The sequence below is a fragment of the Cervus elaphus genome, chromosome 12, assembly GCF_910594005.1.
Source record: "Cervus elaphus chromosome 12, mCerEla1.1, whole genome shotgun sequence".
NCBI classification, from domain to species: Eukaryota; Metazoa; Chordata; class Mammalia; order Artiodactyla; family Cervidae; genus Cervus; species Cervus elaphus.
The window spans coordinates 24,608,606-24,630,481 of record NC_057826.1 but is presented as its reverse complement, the minus strand read 5'-3'; the positions used below and the strand labels follow the sequence as shown (position 1 = coordinate 24,630,481).

The 21,876-nt window shown below is 38.1% G+C and overlaps 1 protein-coding gene across 7 annotated transcripts in view; it reads left to right on the top strand.

The window, feature by feature from the left end:
* FUT8 (fucosyltransferase 8) overlaps window positions 1-21,876 on the top strand; it is a 314,874-nt gene that overhangs the window by 243,418 nt on the left and 49,580 nt on the right. The window lies entirely within an intron of this gene.

Sequence of the window (21,876 nt, the reverse complement as noted above, 5' to 3'; positions counted from 1 at the left end):
TGGATCATAGTATTTTTCTCTGCATTGTGAATACTATACATTACCCAGATAAAATCTGGAATAGTAATATTCACAAAGTGTTTCATGATAAATGTCTTGTTTTTTGACCACACCACACAGCACGCAGGAATCTTAGTTCCCCAACCAGGAATTGAACCTGTGCCCTCTGCCATGGAAGTGCAGAGTCCTAATCCCTGGACTACCAGGGGATTCCCTCATGATCAGTTTCATTTCTAATGTTCATTTTTATCTGGATCTAGCAAAATCACTAAGTTTTTTCAAGGAACATAATTTATTCTTTCAATGATGATGATGTACCTTCTCTTTTTGGGGTGCTTTCACGTTATTGTACTCATTTGATCCTCATAATTATAACATAGATTGCTGGTTCTCAGACTTAAACATGCGTGAGAATTATCTGGAAAGCTGATTAAAATACTTTCTGATTCAGTAAGCCTAAGACAGGGCCTGAAATTTGTATTTCTGACAAAGTTTCTAGGTTCAAGGACCATACTATAAGAACTACCTAGACAGTGCAGGTACCTTTATCTCCATTTTATAGTTGAGGACAATGAAGCCTAATTTGTTTATGTGATTTTAATTTTATTCAGGAAACATTTAATGAGGAATAATGTGTTTAAGGTAGAATGCTAGGCATGAGAAGAGATACAAAGATGAGCAAGAAATTTCTCTCCAAGGACTTGGTGATAGAAAGGATAGAGTATAGATAGAGTTTCTTACCACTAGTCTTTTATTTTTTCTACAATGATGATCTTTAAATAAGGTCCAAAGTTGGGCTGCCTTTGTTAAAATCTTTGCTATATCTCTTTGTAATCTTGGGCAAGTAAACTTAACCTAGGCCTTCATTTCCTCATTTGTAAAATGAAGAGTAGCAATTTACTTACCTCTTTGAGTTGTTGATAGGATTAAATGCACTAATATGTATAACGCACTTAGCACAGTACCTGACATATGAGCGCAAGTAATTGTTAGATGTCTTTAATAGCCTGTATTCACTGAGTGCCGACAGTGTGACATATACGGAACTAAGTGATTAGGTGAAATGCGTAGTAAGTCAGTACGCTGCCTCTGCACTCACATCTTATAGGAAGTCTGGTATTTTCCAAAATGCTGAGGCATTTCAGTTAATATAATTTCTTATGGAGCTGAGCACCTTTTTCCACACGTTAAAACACTAGATGTGAAATGAGGAAGCTATGTTATTGGCAAAGTGAGAACTTTAGTTCCTTTGTTTCTTTTTGCCTCTTTTGGGAAATACAGGTAATACTTCACAGAAATGTCAAGAAAGTTAATTGGGTAATTTCTTCTATAAAATGCTTTAAGTTGCTCTATAAAATGTCCTTTATGGATTTAAAGTATCATCTTGTGATATGAATTTTGTCTTCTTTAGGAACCTTATCCTGTATATCAGCATTTATTTTTTCTTTGTAGCTCACTTCAAATTTTAAAGTGAACCTCTTAATCTAAAACTTAGCTGAGCTCTAGTTTTGACGTTTCCTCTTCCATTGATCCGGCTTCTCAGGTCGCTCAGTGGTAAAGAATCTGCCTGCCAGTGCAGGAGACACAGGAGACGTTCAGTCCCCTGGAGGAGGAGATGGCAACCTACTCCAGTATTCTTGCCTGGAAAATTCCATGACAGAGGAGCCTGGCGGGCTTCAGTCCATGGAGTCAGAGTCGGACATGACTGAGCGACTGAACACACACGCACTTCCATTGATCTGGTCTGCGGTTTATAACTGGTACAAACAGATTAGGTGTCAAGGTTAGGGAGATACAGGAAAAGCAACTCTTATCAGTCTCACTGTGGCTAACTTTTTCATTTTGTGTACTTAGCTCAGTTTCAAGCTTCTTTGACTATGGAAGCATATAGCCTGCAAAGAATAAATTTCACTGTTTCAAAGGAGAGGTAACTTTATGAGTAGCAGTCAGTTAATAAAAGAAGTGAAAAGTTAGCCTCACTAGACTTACCAATTTAGTATATAGGTTGGCCATGCCAGTATGCTACAAGTAGTTATTTGGTTTTGTTTGATTGTAATCCTGATTCCTTATATATTTTGTAGTATGTAGTGGCAACTATAGAACATGAAGGTTAAAAATATAAAATATGGAGAAGGGAATGGCAACCCACTCCAGCATTATTGCCTGGAGGATTCCATGGACAGAGGAGCCTAGTGGTCAACTGTCCATGGGGTCACAAAGAATTGGACACGACTGAGTGAGTGAGACTTTCACTTTACTTTGAACAATACCTGTTATAGTAGACATGATATTATTCGAAAAGAGTCAATTGTATTTTTATGCATCTAAAAAACAACAGAAAGTGTAATTACTTTTGCACAAAAAATATAATATTCTCAGGAATAATGATTAACAAAAGCTAAGGACGACTGTTACTCTGGAAATTATGAAGTGCTATAGACAGCCAATAAAGATGAGCAAAATAAATGGAAGAAAATATATATATATAAAATAGACAACTAATGAGAACCTACTGTATAGCATATGAAAATCTACTTAATGCTCTCTGGTGATGTAAATGGGAAGGAAATCCAAAAAGGGGGGTTATATGTCCACATACGGCTGATTCACTTTCCTGTACAGTAGAAAATAACATTGTAAAGCAACTATACGCCAATAAAGTATTTTTATGAAAAGGCTTGAATTTGAAACATTCAGAATTTCTTCATGTTACAGTTAAACAGACTCTCAAAATCATCCTTACTTTTTTATGTGGACTCTAAGACCTGGTAGATACTAAGTGGCTTATTCACAATCACACAGCTTATAAATGACAGAACTCTGGTTAATACACTCATTCTACCTACCTCAAATCTAAGTCCTTCCTAGTATGCTATTGTCAAATGCCTTACCTAGCAGAATAATGATTAGAAGTGTAGAACGGTCTTTAATGTCTGGGAACTAAATAATATGATGAATTTAATAACTCTATTCTCTTTCCTCCCTCTATCCTGTAACTTTTCTTGAATCTTTCATATAATTTTAGGTACTGAAGAGTTACCAGTAGTATTTTCTTCTTAGTCATTTGCTGTCCCTGATTAAAGAAATCATTTTATCATGGTATCATAGAATTATAATTTTAATTAAATATATCTTTGCTTTTTCACTACAGATACTGTATAAAATCATACATCTTTCTTCATGCTAATGAATTAACCTATGCCTGTTGGACACCTTTAATTAAACTAGTAGTTATTTTCAATGTTCTTTCAGAATTCATTATAAGTAAAATAATTTAGATGCTAATCTTATATCCAAAAGAAGAGGTTTATTTTAGAACTTGGAATACTTTAATTTTTATGAAAAGTATGATTGCCACCCACTTCTATGTCTGTTTATATACACTATCTATATATGTACCTTTTGGAGAAACCTGTTTCTTCAATTAGAGAAATCAGAATGATTTAATAAGCTCTTTGACATTAGTCCTTCAGTTAACCATAAGTCAACTAAATCTTTTACTGTTCTGACTTGTACAAAGATTTTTAGGATATTATGACACGCCTGCCGTGAAATTATTACTGTTTGTACTCACTTGACACGATGTGCCTGCAGGTGGAATTTAGTGATTTCTGTGCAAATCTGTCACCAGTATAGGAATTCGTATGCACATTTGATCATTTGAATAGCCAAAGCATAGCTTGTTGTAAGTTGAATTCTTTGTTTTTCTCCTTTATTTTTTTATATTTTTGTACGAAACCATATCCTTTGTAGTCAAATGCTGCTGTTTAGTTGCTACATTGTTTCTGACTCTTTGTGACCCTATGGACTATAGCCTGCCAAGCTCTTCTGTCCATGGGATTTCCCAGGCAAGATACTGGAGTGGGTTGCCATTTCCTTCTCAAAAAATTTGGTTTAGTGAAGCAAAATATAAAAATTATGCTTCCAATTGAAAATAATAATCTTTCCTTGTTACCTACAGCTATCATGTCGGTTCTAAAGTTGTTGATCAAATGGTCAGTTATTTTTCTGTATCCCAAAATGTTTCCTAAACCTGAACAAACTACATGTAGTAGGCTTGATTCTGCCAAATAGATTCCTTATGATAATTTAGAATGGGAATCTTGACATTTAGTAGTTTGAAATATCTTTCAACAGTAATTGATTTGTTAAATTTTGTTGACCATTTTAGGCTATGTATGATTACCGGTTTCCAAGATACTTTCTAGTTGCTGTTTACTCTTGAATACATTGATTTAGCAGTAGGGAACTTAAGCCATTTAAACTCAGTCCTCCATTATTTTTTTCCCTTCATATTCAGATTAGCAATTAAACCATTTGGGTATTTTGCATTTCCTTCTCTTGTCTTTCATTGTGATAAATTGAACTGAATTACTTAGTTTGATAAATCTAATTGAAAAACTTTCTTTTAAATGAAAAGAATGACTAGTAAGAAACCATCCTTATAAATATGAAAAAATTTAATGCCCTAGAGGTATCTGATTTAAGTGTATGTTTAGATAGATTGCTGCTTGCTTGAAAAAGTTGGCTTAAAGCTCAACATTCAGAAAACTAAGATTATGGCATGCAGTCCCATCGCTTCATGGCAAATAGATGGAAAAACAGTGGAAACACTGGCTGACTTTATTTTGGGGAGCTCCAAAATCACTGCAGACGGTGACTGCAACCATGAAATTAAAAGACGCTCATTCCTTGGAAGGAAACTTAAGAGCAACCTAGACAGCATGTTAAAAAGCAGAGACATTACTTTGCCAACAAAGGTCCATCTAGTCAAGGCTATTGGTCATGTATGGATGTGAGAGTTGGACTATAAAGAAAGCTGAGCGCCGAAGAATTGATGTTTTTGAACTGCAACCGGTGTTGGAGAAGACTCTTGAGAGTCCCTTGGACTGCAAGAACATCCAAGCAGTCCATCCTAAAGGAGATCAGTCCTGAGTGTTCATTGGAAGGACTGATATTGAAGCTGAAATTCTAATACTTTGGCCATCTGATGTGAAGAGCTGGGTCATTTGAAAAGATCCTGATGCTGGGAAAGATGGAGGGCAAGAGGAGAAGGGAACGACAAAGGATGAGATGGTTGGATGGCATCATCGACTCAATGGACATGGGTTTGGGTGAACTATGGGAGTTGGTGATTGACAGGGTGACCTGGCGTGCTGCAGTCCATGGGGTCGTAGAGAGTCAGACACGACTGAGTGACTGAACTCAACTGAACTGCTTGCTATATTTAATTACCTAAATTGGATTGTTACCTTATCTCCATGCCTTATTTCAGAAAAGATTTGGTCAAAAGATTTTATTTGGCATCCTTCATGGAGGTAATCTTAAACCAGAAGTAGTTTAATAAAAGCACTTGCTTTGTGCTAGGCACCATGCTGGACTACATACTATCTGGTCAGCCTGGAGGAAAGGCAGACAACTAGAATGAACAATTAAAATTTATTGTGACATGGGTAAGTCCATAGTACTCAAAAGTACATATCTATCGTGTATTTGGGGTTCTTCTGCCTAAGGCCCCTCACCTTGTGCTCAGTCATGTCTGACTCTTTGTGGTCCCACGAACTGTAGCCCGTCAGTCTCCTCTGTCCCTGGGATTTTCCAGGCAAGAACACTGGAGTGGATTGCCATATCCTGCTCCAGGGGATCTTGCTAACCCAGGGATCTAACCAGCGTCTCTTGGGTTTCCTGCCTTAGCAGGTAGATTCTTTTACCACTGGGCCACCTGGGAGCCTAAAGCACCAACATAATGCTATGTTTCCTGCATTGTATTTAAAACTTGCATAATTGTCGTCTGTAGGACAACAATTTTGCATTACCATTTTATGTAGAGACAATAAGAAGGTAATTTAGTTTTCTACCTTGGTTGAGCAGTTTTCCCATTATATTAGAGATGTAATTGACATATGACATTTTATTAGTTTAAGATATACAACATAAGTTTAGTAAAAATCCATCTTCTCACATGGCTACAAATGTTTTTTCTTGTAATGAGAACTTTTAAGATTTACCCACCTTCAACTCTACAATACAGTATTGTTAACTATAGTCACCACGCTGTATGTTCAGTTCGGTTCAGTTCAGTCGCTCAGTCGTGTCCGACTCTTTGCGACTCCATGAACTGCAGCACGCCAGGCCACCCTGTCCATCACCAACTCCCAGAGTCCACCCAAACCCATGTCCATTGAGTCGATGATGCCATCCAACCATCTCATCCTCTGTTGTCCCCTTCTCCTCTTGCCCTCCATCTTTCCCAGCATCAGGGTCTTTTCAAATGACCCAGCTCTTCACATCAGATGGCCAAAGTATTGGAATTTCAACTTCAATATCAGTCCTTCCAATGAACACTCAGGACTGATCTCCTTTAGGATGGACTGCTTGGATGTCCTTGCAGTCCAAGGGACTCTCAAGAGTCTTCTCCAACACCACAGTTCAAAAGCATCAATTCTTCGGCGCTCAGCTTTCTTTATAGTCCAACTCTCACATCCATACATGACCACTGGAAAAACCATAGCCTTGACTAGACAGACCTTTGTTGGCAAAACAATGTCTCTGCTTTTTAACATGCTGTCTAGGTTGGTCATAACTTTCCTTCCAAGGAGTAAGTGTCTTTTAATTTCATGGTTGCAGTCACCATCTGCAGTGACTTTGGAGCCCAGAAAAATAAAGTCAGCACATCCTCAGAATTTATATATCCTTTTTTTTTTAGGTTTATACTTTTGACCACCATCATCCCTTTCCCCAAACTTTCCCTGCCTTCACCTCTCTTTACCTCTGGCAACCACCAATCCATTCTCTTTTCCAATGAATTTGTTTTTTTTAAGATTCCACATACAAGGGAGATCATACAGTGTGTGTGTTTCTCTGACTGACTTATTTTACTTAGCATAATATCCTTAAGGCCTGTCCATGTTGTTGCAAATGACGAGGTTTCTTTCTTTCTCATGATATGGCATTGGGTGTATATAAAAATGTGTGTGTGTGTATATATACATATACATGTGTGTATGTATATGTATTATTTTCTTTATCCATTCATTCACCAATGGACATTTGAGTTGTTTCCATGGCTGAATTATCATAAATAATGCTGCAGTGAACATGAGGGTGCAGATATCTCTTCAAGATAGTGATTTCATTTCCTTTGTATATATACCCAGAGATGAGATTTCTGGATCATATGTTATTCTGTCATTAAACTCTTTAAGCAAATACCTCACAAAGGTTAAAAGGAAAATCTTTAGCAAGCTGAGACAAATTACTTTAACTTCTTCCTGTGAAACTAATATTTGTGACATTTACACAATTACTCAGATGTCTATTGAAGTCATCCAAATAATCTAACAAGCTTGTATCCTTAACAATGACTGATCTCAGATGGACTGATTGATAAACTAATAATATGGTTGGTAATCTATAGACATAACCTGTTAGGATGGACTATGGACCTGATTCTACATAGTATTTTTACAGTAGTGTTTTCAGCCTTTGGTGATTAATTAAATAGAATATGAAATAAGTCCATTTAATATTTTAGATCCCTTGTGCTGCAAAAATATCTTTGTTTCTCTGTTTAGGTAATGTGAGGAAGAGGAGGGGATACTGGTCTATGAGTTTAACTATATCTGATCTCAGTTCTGTTGTTTTTAGCCTTCTGAACTTAAGCAGTTAATTATCACTTCTGAACCTCAGATTTGCTTTAATAAAGCCCATGATATTCAATACTTATCTCCCTACCCACTTTTATGGGACTGTAGTCATAAAGGAAAGTGATTAAAAGCTATAAAAGGTATTAAGGTGATTTTCACACAGAGTTTCTTTTCATTGTCTGTGTTTGGTCCCCAAGTTTTAAAACAAAAATGTTGTAATGGAATAAATTATTAAATTATAATTTGCAAAAATAGAAAAGTTATCCTTTATTCTGAGATGAAAACTAGGCCTTTATAAGGACTTCATAGACAGTTTTCCCTTTTAAAATTATAAAGTTACATGAAAAAATTGAAAGAGATCCAGAGAGGAGAAATAACTTCTGAGAATAACCTCTAAGCACTAGACTCGCTCTGCTTAATAAACCCACTAATTAAACATAGTAAAATTCTGGACCAGTCAGTCTCTCTGCAGTTGCCTTAATATTTTTTCTATACCAGTATTCCTGAGATAGAAGGTATACTCCTACCTATAACAGTGGCTCAGTGTCTGTGGGAATGGGACGGTGGTACAGGGAGATGATCTGAAAGACTGAGCTAGCTATCCCTACTTCAGAACTCTAATAGGTCTCTCTGCCCTACACCCTACTGTTTTGAGAACTACTGACTTAAACACATGTCATTTGCAGGTACATAAAGACTTTCATTTCAACCTTTGCAAGACTTCTTTTGCTGTTCATGGTCCATAAAAGAAAGAAAGATTTTTGTCTCAGGAATATAAAATACCAGTTAGAATATATGTGTATCTCAGAAGAACTCAAACTACCTTTCCCTCTGATACCTTCTTATCTTCGGCTTCCCACCTGTGGAGAGAAAGGAATCTATGGTATCTTATTTATAGTTACAAAATATGAGAGTAGAGAGCTGAAGCTTTGTCCACACAACAGTTTTGCCCAGAGCACGCCCACATCTTGAAAATGGCTGTTGATGTTTATTTCCATATTTGTCCTACAAATGCTTCTTATGTTGAGATATGAGTAAACATGGGGAAAGTGAGTCAGAGGTTTGCAAACTGCCGGGATAAACATGGTACATTTTTCTGGACTGCCAATTTTATTTGCTGGTATGTAAGCTAAATCATTTTCAGATGATAAAACAAACAGGATATATAATGGTGTAAAATGAAAATTTTGATAAAACATCAAATTCAATCCATAGGTTTAGTCCAGCCTTCATATCCTTAGTAGTAGAAGTTTACTCTCCTTTGCTGTTGGGAGCATTTTGAGAAAAACTTTAATTAGTACCATTCTGTGGGTTGGCCAAAAGATTTGTTCACATTTTCCCTAACATCTTGCAGAAAAACCCAAATGAACTTTTTGGCCAACCCAACATATTTGCATTTTTTTAGCTATTTATTTTATCTTGAAGGCGATTACAGATGGCAGCAGGGCCTAGGTCTTCTGGGTTATTTACATAATGTCAACCGCTTGACCAACACACAATAAATGTAATAAAAAAACAAAACCCATCTCTTTTGTGGTGGTGGTGGTTTAGTTGTTAAGTCATGTCCGACTTTTGCGACCCCATGGACTGTAGCCTGCCAGGCTCCTCTATCATGGGATTCTCCAGGCAAGAATACTGGAGTGGGTTGCCATTCCTTCTCCAGGGGATCTTCCTGACCCAGGAATTGAACCCCTGGGTCTCCCACATTCCAGGCATCTCTTCTGTATCCTGGTCCAATTTGACTATTACCCTGCAAGCTGTATGAGGCACTTTTACTAAATTGTCATGTTTTTAAATGGTCTGTTGCTAAGAATGCATTTTTTTTAGCAATATATCCTGCCCCTTTTGTACAAAGATCTGGCAGAATGAGTTCAGAGATGAAAAGAGGTATGATTTAGGAAGCAGTAATACATAATTAGCATCAGAAGTCATTGTGGAGTAGAAATAATTTCATTGAAAAAGTTTTTGAAAAATCCTCTTAAGTCTCTTTAGAAACCTACCCAAGTTTGCTAGAAATAAAATCCAGGCTCTCTAAATTTCCTGTGGGAATGTCTGTATCAGAAATTATCAGTGTTTTTGTAAGTACTCATATACCTTTTATGTTAAAAATATTTCTTAAAATTTGCTGTAAATTGAATTGTTATAATTAAGTTATGTTTTAAATATTCCAGTGGGACTATGTAAAGAATTCCAAAGGAAATCTTCTCATAAAGTAAAGATTCTTTTTTTCTAATATGAGCTCTTAGTCCCCTGGTTCGTTGTTCTCGCTCTCTCTTCTTCTCCCTCATATTCTCTTTAAAATGCAATCAATTGATTACATTGTGATAAGTCTTATTTGTTTACAGTCTGTAGATCACATTCAAGTTTAGAATGATTCTATAAGATAATTATTGAAATGCTAAAGAAAGCTAAATGCCTCCTAGCCCTTTTGGCAAGTTTTATGTGCCAGAGCTCTGGGTATGATAGAAATCTAGAATTTCTTTATCTCTATTTCATTGATTTTTATAGATTATGGACTAATTCCATGGAGTCAGAAATAGTAATAGGCCATCGTCTTTAGTGGAATTATACATTTGTGAGTCACCTTCAAAAGAAGGGAAGTGCATTAGACATCATGTAAAAATTTGAGTGTTTCTAGATGCTAAAGGGAATAAGATCCAGTCTCTGCCTTTTAGGAACTTGCATTGAGTATGTTAAAACACAGAGATATGTAAATGTGACAAAGGTAGGATATGTTAAGTGTCATAAGAAAGGTTTGGAATTTTGTGGGTCATTAGAAATCAGAGAAACTCTCTGGCTGAATTATTAAAGACATCACTGGGAGCGAAAGTTATGACCAACCTAGACAGCATATTAAAAAGCAGAAACATTACTTTGCCAACAAAGGTCTGTCTAGTCAAGGCTATGGTTTTTCCAGTAGTCATGTATGGATGTGAGAGTTGGACTATAAAGAAAGCTGAGCGCCGAAGAATTGATGCTTTTGAACTGTGGTATTAGAGAAGACTCTTGAGAGTTCCTTGGACTGCAAGGAGATCCAGCCAGTTCATCCTAAAGGCAATCAGTCCTGAGTGTTCATTGGAAGGACTGGTATTGAAGCTGAAACTCCAATACTTTGGGCACCTGATGTGAAGAGCTGACTCATTTGAAAAGACCCTGATGCTGGGAAAGATGGAGGGCAAGAGGAGAAGGGGACGACAGAGGATGAGATGGTTGGATGGCATCACTGACTCAATGGACATGAGTTTGGGTAAACTCCGGGAGTTGGTGATGGACAGGGAGGCCTGGCGTGCTGCGGTTCATGGGGTCGCAAAGAGTCAGACACGACTGAGCGACTGAACTGAACTGAACTGAACTGGGAGCCTAAGCTGGGCATTTAAGGAATGGAGAAGGGCATAGTCTATAGGAACAGATCAGTGTCTTTGACTTGGAATCCTAACTGGTTCCATGTACCTTACAGAGTCATTATGAGGATTCAAAGTGATACTGTCTTTAACAGCACTTTATAAGTTCCAAATCACCCTGTTTGTTGTTACTATCACTTTGGTTTTATGGGAACAAAGCAGAATAGCATAATTGGGTCATGGGATTTCAGCAGGGCTTCTTTTAAGAAACTTTAACAACCAACATTAATGAAACTTACAAGTATTTGATGGCTTCTTGTGAAACTCATTCAGAAATGTAAATGAAAAGAGAAGAGGAAAATTATGATAGAGGAGCAAGGTGAAGACATCCACCCCCTCCTTTGCTCATCCTCTCACTGAGAACCAGTTTAGCTCCACTGCAGTCCCAGCCCATTTGAACGTCATTCCTCCATTCCTCTGGGTTTTATTTCATTGGCCCAATGAAATCCCAGTGTCTGGGCTGATTAGGGACTAGGAATATGCTCCTGTCAAGGAGCCCTAACCTTTTTCCCTTTAGTTTGGGGGAATGTGTTGCCTTCTTAGCTAAAGCCATCGCTGACCCCAGGCACAACCTTCCTGACAAAACTTTAGTCTTCTATTAGTTCTTTAGCTCTCCAAGCTGATAGATGATGATTTGGGGAGGGAAGAAGGGGAGGTGGAATAAAACATGCTGTCTTGGTGGGGAGGAGCCAAGATGGCCGAGGAGTAGGACAGGGAGACCACTTTCTCTCCTACAAATTCATGGAAAGAATAACTGAACGCAGAGCAAACTTCACAGAACAACTTCTGATCGCTAGCTGAGGTCATCAGGCGCCCAGAAAAGCAGCCCATTGTCTTCGAAAGGAGGTAGGACAAAATATAAAAGATAAAAAGTGAGACAAAAGAGCTGAGGACGGAGACTCGTCCCGGGAAGGGAGTCTTGGGCGGCATTGCTTGGGGTAGGGTCCGGGCCTGAGTGCCCTGAGGACAATCGGAGGGAGCGTCTGTGAGGTGCCAACTTGAACTGTGGGAGACCAAAGGAGAGAGAGTACATTAACCGGCCCGAACACACTGCCGGCCGTTCGCAGAACAAAGAGACCGAGAAAGTCCAGAGAAGAGCTCGCAGGCTGCGGACCGGCCCAGCCCCACCGGAGGCAGGAGGCAGGGGGGAGGGGAAGGCCGCGGCGAGACACAGGGCGCAGGCACCCGACCGGCGCGGGCGGGGACTGGGGCTGGGGACGCGGAGGGCGGAAGGCGCGCGCACCCGACTGGCGCCAGCGGAAACTGAGACTGGGTCCGCGGAAGGGAGTGGGCGCGCCACACCTGGGTAGAGTGCGCCCACCAAGCCCCTGGCTGCCTGGACCGCTCAGACGGGGAAGGCACAGAGAGCAGGCGCAGCTTTTCGCTCCGCGCTTTTGTGGAACACCTGAGGGCTGGAACCTCGCGCAGCGCGGGGCGCGCTCCATATAGAACAGCCGGGAGCCTGAGCAGCGCAGACAGAGAAAGCGGCGTCAGCCCCTCCCGGCAGCGCCAGCCCGTCCCCGCAGCATCAGCCCCTCCCCGCAGAGCGACGGAACTAGCTACCTGAATAAGAGTCCACCTCCGCCCGCCTGTGTCAGGGCGGAAATGAGGCTCTGAAGAGACCGGCAAACAGAAGTCAAATAAACAAAGGGAACCGCTTCAGAAGGGACTGGTGCAACAGATTAAAATCCCTCTAGAAAACACCGACTACACCATAAGGGGCCTGTAGATATCGAGAAGTGTAAGCTGGAACGAGGAGCTATCTGAAACTGAGCCGAACCCACACTGACCGCAACAGCTCTAGAGAAACTCCTAGATATAATTTTACTTTTTTCTCTTTTTGTTTTCTTTTTTTTATTTTTTATTTTTTCTCTTTTATTTTCCTTTAAAATCCCCTATTACTCCCCCATTACTCCTTAACTTTCATTTTCATAGATTTTTAAGATTTTTTTAATTAGGGGAAAAAAAAATTTTTTTTTCTTTTTTTTTCTTTTTTCTTCTTTTTTTTTTTCTTTTTCTTTCCTTTTTCTCTTCTATTTTCTATTTTTCTTTTCCTCTTATTTCTTTTAAAGTCCTCTAGTACTCCTCTACTACTCCTTAATTTTCATTTTCAACACACTATAACCTTACAAAAAAAAAAAAAAAAGAGAAGCCCTATTTTTAAACCGAAGATTATTCTCTCCCAATCTTGACTCTCTGTTTTCTACCTCAGAACACCTCTATTTCCTCCTTTCCCCTTCTCTTCCCAATCCAATTCTGTGAATCTTTGTAGGTGACTGGGCTACGGAGAACACTCTGGGAACAGACAGCTGCGTAGATCTGTCTCTCTGCTCTTGAGTCCCCCTTTTTCTCCTCCTGCTTATCTCTATCTCCCTCCTCCCTCTCCTCTTCTTCATGTAACTCTGTGAACCTCTCTGGGTATGCCTAACAGGGGAGAATCTTTTCGCCATTAACCTAGAAGTTTTCTTATCAGTGCTGTATAGCTGGAGAAGTCCTGAGACTACAGGAAGAATAAAACTGAAATCCAGAGGCAGGAGACTTAAGCCCAAAACCTGAGAACACCAGAAAACTCCTGACTACATGGAACTTTAAGTAATAAGTGACCGTCCAAAAGCCTCCATACCTACACTGAAACCAACCACCACCCAAGAGCCAATAAGTTATAGAGCAAGACATACCACGCAAATTCTCCAGCAACGCAGGAACATAGCCCTGAACGTCAACATACAGGCTGCCCAAGGTCACAGCTAACACATAGACCCATCTCAAAATTCATTACTGGGCACTCCATTGCTCTCCAAAGAGAAGAAATCAAGTTCCACGCACCAGAACACTGACGCAAGCTTCCCTAACCAGGAAACCTTGACAAGCCAATTGTCTAACCCCACCCACTGGGTAAATCTTCCACAATAAAAAGGAACCACAGACCTCCAGAATACAGAAAGCCCACTCCAGACACAGCAATCTAAACAAGATGAAAAGGCAGAGAAATACCCAACAGGTAAAGGAACATGAAAAATGCCCACCAAGTCAAACAAAAGAGGAGGAGATAGGGAATCTACCTGAAAAAGAATTTAGAATAATGATAATAAAAATGATCCAAAATCTTGAAAACAAAATGGAGTTACAGATAAATAGCCTGGAAACAAAAATTGAAAAGATACAAGAAATGTTTAATAAAGACCTAGAAGAAATAAAAAAGACTCAATTAAAAATGAGTAATGCAATGAATGAGATCAAAAACACTTTGGAGGGAACCAAGAGTAGAATAACGGAGGCAGAAGATAGGATAAGTGAGGTAGAAGATAAAATGGTGGAAATAAATGAAGCAGAGAGGAAAAAAGAAAAAAGGATCAAAAGAAATGAGGACAACCTCAGGGACCTCTGGGACAATGTGAAACGCCCCAACATTCGAATCATAGGAGTCCCAGAAGAAGAAGACAAAAAGAAAGGCCATGAGAAAATACTCGAGGAGATAATAGCTGAAAACTTCCCTAAAATGGGGAAGGAAATAGCCACCCAAGTCCAAGAAACCCAGAGAGTCCCAAACAGGATAAACCCAAGGCGAAACACCCCAAGACACATATTAATCAAATTAACAAAGATCAAACACAAAGAACAAATATTAAAAGCAGCAAGGGAGAAACAACAAATAACACACAAAGGGATTCCCATAAGGATAACAGCTGATCTATGAATAGAAACCCTCCAGGCCAGAAGGGAATGGCAGGACGTACTGAAAGTAATGAAAGAGAATAACCTACAACCTAGATTACTGTATCCAGCAAGGATCTCATTCAGATTTGAAGGAGAATTTAAAAGCTTTACAGATAAGCAAAAGCTGAGAGAATTCAGCACCACCAAACCAGCTCTTCAACAAATGCTAAAGGATCTTCTCTAGACGGGAAATGCAGAAAGGTTGTATAAACGTGAACCCAAAACAACAAAGTAAATGGCAACGGGACCACACCTATCAATAATTACCCTAAATGTAAATGGGTTGAATGCCCCAACCAAAAGACAAAGATTGGCTGAATGGATACAAAAACAAGACCCCTATATATGCTGTCTACAAGAGACCCACCTCAAAACAAGAGACACATACAGACTGAAAGTGAAGGGCTGGAAAAAAATATTTCATGCAAATGGAGACCAAAAGAAAGCAGGAGTCGCAATACTCATATCAGATAAAATAGACTTTCAAATAAAGGATGTGAAAAGAGACAAAGAAGGACACTACATAATGATCAAAGGATCAATCCAAGAAGAAGATATAACAATTATAAATATATATGCACCCAACATAGGAGCACCGCAATATGTACGGCAAACACTAACGAGTATGAAAGAGGAAATTAATAGTAACACAATAATAGTGGGAGACTTTAATACCCCACTCACAACTATGGATAGATCAACTAAACAGAAAATTAACAAGGAAACACAAACCTTAAATGACACAATGGACCAGCTAGACCTAATTGATATCTATAGGACATTTCACCCCAAAACAATCAACTTCACCTTTTTCTCAAGTGCACACGGAACCTTCTCCAGAATAGATCACATCCTGGGCCATAAATCTAGTCTTGGAAAATTCAAAAAAATTGAAATCATTCCAGTCATCTTTTCTGACCACAGTGCAGTAAGATTAGATCTCAATTACAGGAAAAAAATTGTTAAAAATTCAAACATATGGAGGATAAATAACACGCTTCTGAATAACCAACAAATCATAGAAGAAATCAAAAAAGAAATCAAAATATGTATAGAAATGAATGAAAATGAAAACACAACAACCCAAAACCTATGGGACACTGTAAAAGCAGTGCTTAGGGGAAGGTTCATAGCATTACAGGCTTATATCAAGAAACAAGAAAAAAACCAAATAAATAACCTAACTCTACACCTAAAGCAATTAGAGAAGGAAGAAATGAAGAACCCCAGGGTTAGCAGAAGGAAAGAAATCTTAAAAATCAGGGCAGAAATAAATGCAAAAGAAACTAAAGAGACCATAGCAAAAATCAACAAAGCTAAAAGCTGGTTTTTTGAAAAAATAAACAAAATTGACAAACCATTAGCAAGACTCTTTAAGAAGCAAAGAGAGAAGAACCAAATTAACAAAATTAGAAATGAAAATGGAGAGATCACAACAGACAACACTGAAATCCAAAGGATCATAAGAGACTACTACCAGCAGCTCTATGCCAATAAAATGGACAACTTGGATGAAATGGACAAATTCTTAGAAAAGTATAACCTTCCAAAACTGAACCAGGAAGAAATAGAAGATCTTAACAGACCCATCACAGGCAAGGAAATCGAAACTGTAATCAAAAATCTTCCAGCAAACAAAAGCCCAGGACCAGATGGCTTCACAGCTGAATTCTACCAAAAATTTAGAGAAGAGCTAACACCTATCTTACTCAAACTCTTCCAGAAAATTACAGAAGAAGGTAAACTTCCAAACTCATTCTATGAGGCCACCATCACCCTAATTCCAAAACCTGACAAAGATGCCACAAAAAAAGAAAACTACAGACCAATATCACTGATGAACATAGATGCAAAAATCCTTAACAAAATTCTAGCAAACAGAATCCAACAACATATTAAAAAAATCATACACCACGACCAAGTGGGCTTTATCCCAGGAATGCAAGGATTCTTAATATCCGCAAATCAATCAATGTAATACACCACATTAACAAATTGAAAGATAAAAACCATATGATTATCTCAATAGATGCAGAGAAAGCCTTTGACAAAATTCAACACTCATTTATGATTAAAACTCTCCAAAAAGCAGGAATAGAAGGAACATACCTCAACATAATAAAAGCTATATATGACAAACCCACAGCAAGCATCACCCTCAATGGTGAAAAATTGAAAGCATTTCCCCTGAAATCAGGAACAAGACAAGGATGCCCACTCTCACCACTACTATTCAACATAGTGTTGGAAGTTTTGGCCACAGCAATCAGAGCAGAAAAAGAAGTAAAAGGAATCCAGATAGGAAAAGAAGAAGTGAAACTCTCACTGTTTGCAGATGACATGATCCTCTACATAGAAAACCCTAAAGACTCTACCAGGAAATTACTAGAACTAATCAATGAATATAGTAAAGTTGCAGGATATAAAATTAACACACAGAAATCCCTTGCATTCCTATATACTAACAATGAAAAAACAGAAAGAGAAATTAAGGAAACAATACCATTCACCATTGCAACAAAAAGAATAAAATACTTAGGAGTATATCTACCTAAAGAAACAAAAGACCTATACATAGAAAACTATAAAACACTGATGAAAGAAATCAAAGAGGACACAAACAGATGGAGAAACATACCGTGTTCATGGATTGGAAGAATCAATATTGTCAAAATGGCTATTCTACCCAAAGCAATCTATAGATTCAATGCAATCCCTATCAAGCTACCAATGGTATTTTTCACAGAACTAGAACAAATAATTTCACAATTTGTATGGAAATACAAAAAACCTCGAATAGCCAAAGTAATCCTGAGAAAGAAAAATGGAACTGGAGGAATCAACCTGCCTGACTTCAGACTCTACTACAAAGCTACAGTCATCAAGACAGTATGGTACTGGCACAAAGACAGAAATATAGATCAATGGAACAGAATAGAAAGCCCAGAGATAAATCCACGAACCTATGGACACCTTATCTTTGACAGAGGAGGCAAGGATATACAATGGAAAAAAGACAACCTCTTTAACAAGTGGTGCTGGGAAAACTGGTCAACCACTTGTAAAAGAATGAAACTAGAACACTTTCTAACACCATACACAAAAATAAACTCAAAATGGATTAAAGATCTAAATGTAAGACCAGAAACTATAAAACTCCTAGAGGAGAACATAGGCAAAACACTCTCCGACATAAATCACAGCAAGATCCTCTATGACCCACCTCCCAGAATATTGGAAATAAAAGCAAAACTAAACAAATGGGACCTAATGAAACTTAAAAGCTTTTACACTACAAAGGAAACTATAAGTAAGGTGAAAAGACAGCCGTCAGATTGGGAGAAAATAATAGCAAATGAAGAAACAGACAAAGGATTAATCTCAAAAATATACAAGCAACTCCTGCAGCTCAATTCCAGAAAAATAAATGACCCAATCAAAAAATGGGCCAAAGAACTAAACAGACATTTCTCCAAAGAAGACATACAGATGGCTAACAAACACATGAAAAGATGCTCAACATCACTCATTATTAGAGAAATGCAAATCAAAACCACAATGAGGTACCATTACACGCCAGTCAGGATGGCTGCTATCCAAAAGACTACAAGCAATAAATGCTGGAGAGGGTGTGGAGAAAAGGGAACCCTCTTACACTGTTGGTGGGAATGCAAGCTAGTACAGCCGCTATGGAAAACAGTGTGGAGATTTCTTAAAACACTGGAAATAGAACTGCCATATGGTCCAGCAATCCCACTTCTGGGCATACACACTGAGGAAACCAGATCTGAAAGAGACACATGCACCCCAATGTTCATCGCAGCACTGTTTATAATAGCCAGGACATGGAAGCAACCTAGATGCCCATCAGCAGATGAATGGATAAGGAAGCTGTGGTACATATACACCATGGAATATTACTCAGCCGTTAAAAAGAATTCATTTGAACCAGTCCTAATGAGATGGATGAAACTGGAGCCCCTTATACAGAGTGAAGTAAGCCAGAAAGATAAAGAACATTACAGCATACTAACGCATATATATGGAATTTAGAAAGATGGTAACGATAACCCTATATGCAAAACAGAAAAAGAGACACAGAAATACAGAACAGACTATTGAACTATGTGGGAGAATGTGAGGGTGGGATATTTCAAAAGAACAGCATGTATACTATCTATGGTGAAACCGATCCCCAGCCCAGGTGGGATGCATGAGACAAGTGCTCCGGCCTGGTGCACTGGGAAGACCCAGAGGAATCGGGTGGAGAGGGAGGTGGGAGGGGGCATCGGGATGGGGAATACGTGTAAATCTATGGCTGATTCATATCAATGTATGACAAAACCCACTGAAATGTTGTGAAGTAATTAGCCTCCAACTAATAAAAAATTTAAAAAACAAAACAAAACAAAAAAAACATGCTGTCTTGGAGCTTTAACATGTAGGTGATACTCAGGGAATCAAGAATTAATTGTTTCTTTTAATATTAAGAATACTGCTTCTACTGCCGCATCTTGTCAGTCTTGATCCATGCAGTTCAGAATACCTAACAATAGGGTTGACAAAAGTAGACATTGCATTCTTTGTCCCCTGTTTTTCTAGATTATATTCAGTGCCAACCGTGGAGACACCCAAATTGAGCGACTAACACACACATTGAGATGTTAGAATATATAGAGCAGTCCATATGCAGCATCCTTTGGAAATGTCTAGCCAGTAGTACCTGGATTGACTCTAGAAGGTCAGATAGTCTTTTAAGAATATGATATCTGCGTTTTAAAGGGATGTGGTAGATCTGTTTCAGAGGAAAGATTGTTATCTCATGCTTGTCATGAATGACCATTTTAGAAGCACTCATTTGTATTAAATATATGTTAATAAGTGGACATTTAGTTCATTCACCTACTGTGTCTCTTGTACCTTTGTATCATGCTTCCCACACTGATGGACGTTTAAATTATTCACGTTTTTGCCATTATAAACAGATATTTCTTTGAATACCTTTGTGTATGTCTCTTTGTTCATATGTGTTAGTTTCTCTAGGGCAGTGCTTTTCAAACTTTTCCACATCATACTGTATGTAGAAGATTTTTTTCCTGCCCGTATTATCACCTGGGAGATGATACGGCAAAGCCACAGAGTTCTCTACGGCAAAGTGTTACAAATAAAATCTTATACTCTAAAAATGAGGCTAGGAAGCAGTCGTCTTCAGCCAAACTCAGCCCTCCACCTGTTCTGCAAATGAAGTTTCACTAGAACACAGCCACATCCATTTGTTAATATATTGTATATGACAGCCTTCATACTACAGTGGCAGAGTTGAATAGTTGCAGTAGAGACCACCTGGCTGCAAAGCCTAAGTGTTTACTCTGTAGCTTTTTACAAAAAAAGTTTGCTGACTCCTACTTTAAGATAAAAATTACCAAATATATAGTTTCAACCATTGTAAATGTATGAATAGATTTTCTTTGTTTGGTGTTTTTCGTGTACTTATTAATTTGAGATGAAATCAATTTATAGCAAACAGATCTTAAATGTATAATTCAATGAGTTTTGATAATGTAACCAACACCTCAGTCTGTTCAAGTCTTTTCTAATTCTTAAAATTGGATTATTTTTGCTTTTTATTTTTAATTTATAGGAGGGGGCGTGTGTACTCTAGATACAGATTATTTATCAGAAACACAATTTACAAATATTTTCTCTCAGTGTTTATTTTCTTAATAGTATCTTTAGAAGATCAAAATTTTTAACTTTACTAAACTCCAGTTAATTGATTTTTTTTCTGTGACTATATAAATTAGTGCTTTTTGTGTCCTAAGAAATCTTTGCCTGTCTTAAGGTTGCAAAGATATTGCTTTATGTTTTCTTCCAGAAGCCTTATGCTTTTAGCTTTTATGTTTATGTCTGTGATCCCTTTCATATTAATTTTTGTGTGAAGTGTGAGGTAAGGGTTGAGGTTTTTTGTTTTCTATATGTTTATCCGGTTGTTCCAGACTTACATGTTGAAAAACTGACTTTTTAGTATCAAATCATCTTGGTGCCTTTGTCAAAAATCTATTGACAATGTATAGATCTATTTCTGCGCTCTCTCTCTTCTGTTCTTTTTGTCTGTCTTTACTCCTTGAGTTTTTATCTTCCATCAAATATTTTGCAACATATTGATTGGAAAACTGTACATGTGCCTAGAAGTGTGTTGCTAGGTCATAGTGAAGTATATTTATCTTTAAGTTATCTTCATATCCCTAATCTCTCTCTGTCTCCTAACTGTCCCCTTTGCTTTCAGAAGCTATCCCCTTTTAATCCATTCTCCACCCTGCCAGCAGAGTGATAGTTCCAAAATTAAACATGACTTTGTTTCTTAAAAACTTCCATGGCTGTGCAGTTTCTAGAGAGATGCATATTAACTCCTTACTTAGAAAACATAAAATTAAGCTCTTTCTTCTGTACTGCCCACTTCTCAGAATTTGCCCTGGATTCCTGGTCTCACCAGCTCAACTACAAATTTATTCCTTCAAAGTTCTGTGCACTTTTATGCTGGGAACGTGCTTATTCTTTCTAGAAACTCTTTCCTCCCATGAAATCCTATTTATCTTGTAGTATCACTTCTTTTGTGATCTTTCTCTCCAATTGACCTCATGTTCTCACTTAAGAATATAGTCTTTAAATAGCTGTTTACTTGTCTATTTAAGTATAGTGTGACTTTTTTGAGATTCTTGTCTGATTTATTCTGTCCCCCTTTTCCCTAATAATGCCTAGCCAATAATTGTTACTCAGTTGTTGTGGAGCCTTTTTTTTTTCTTTAATTAAATCACCTGTAAGCAAAATGAGGTCGCTTCCCTCATAGCTCAGTTGGTAAAGAATATGCCTGTAATGCAGGAGACCTGGGTTTGATTCCTGGGTCAGGAAGATCCCCTGGAGAAGGAAATGGCAACCGACTCCAGTATTCTTGCCTGGAGAATTACATGGACAAAGGAGCCTGGCAGGCTCAGTCTCTAGGGTTGAAAGAGTTGGACATGACTTAGCAACTAAACTATTACTACTAAGCAAAATGATCCTTGAAAAATTTTACTTTCCATTTCCAGTTATATCAACTAAAGGAAATATAGCCT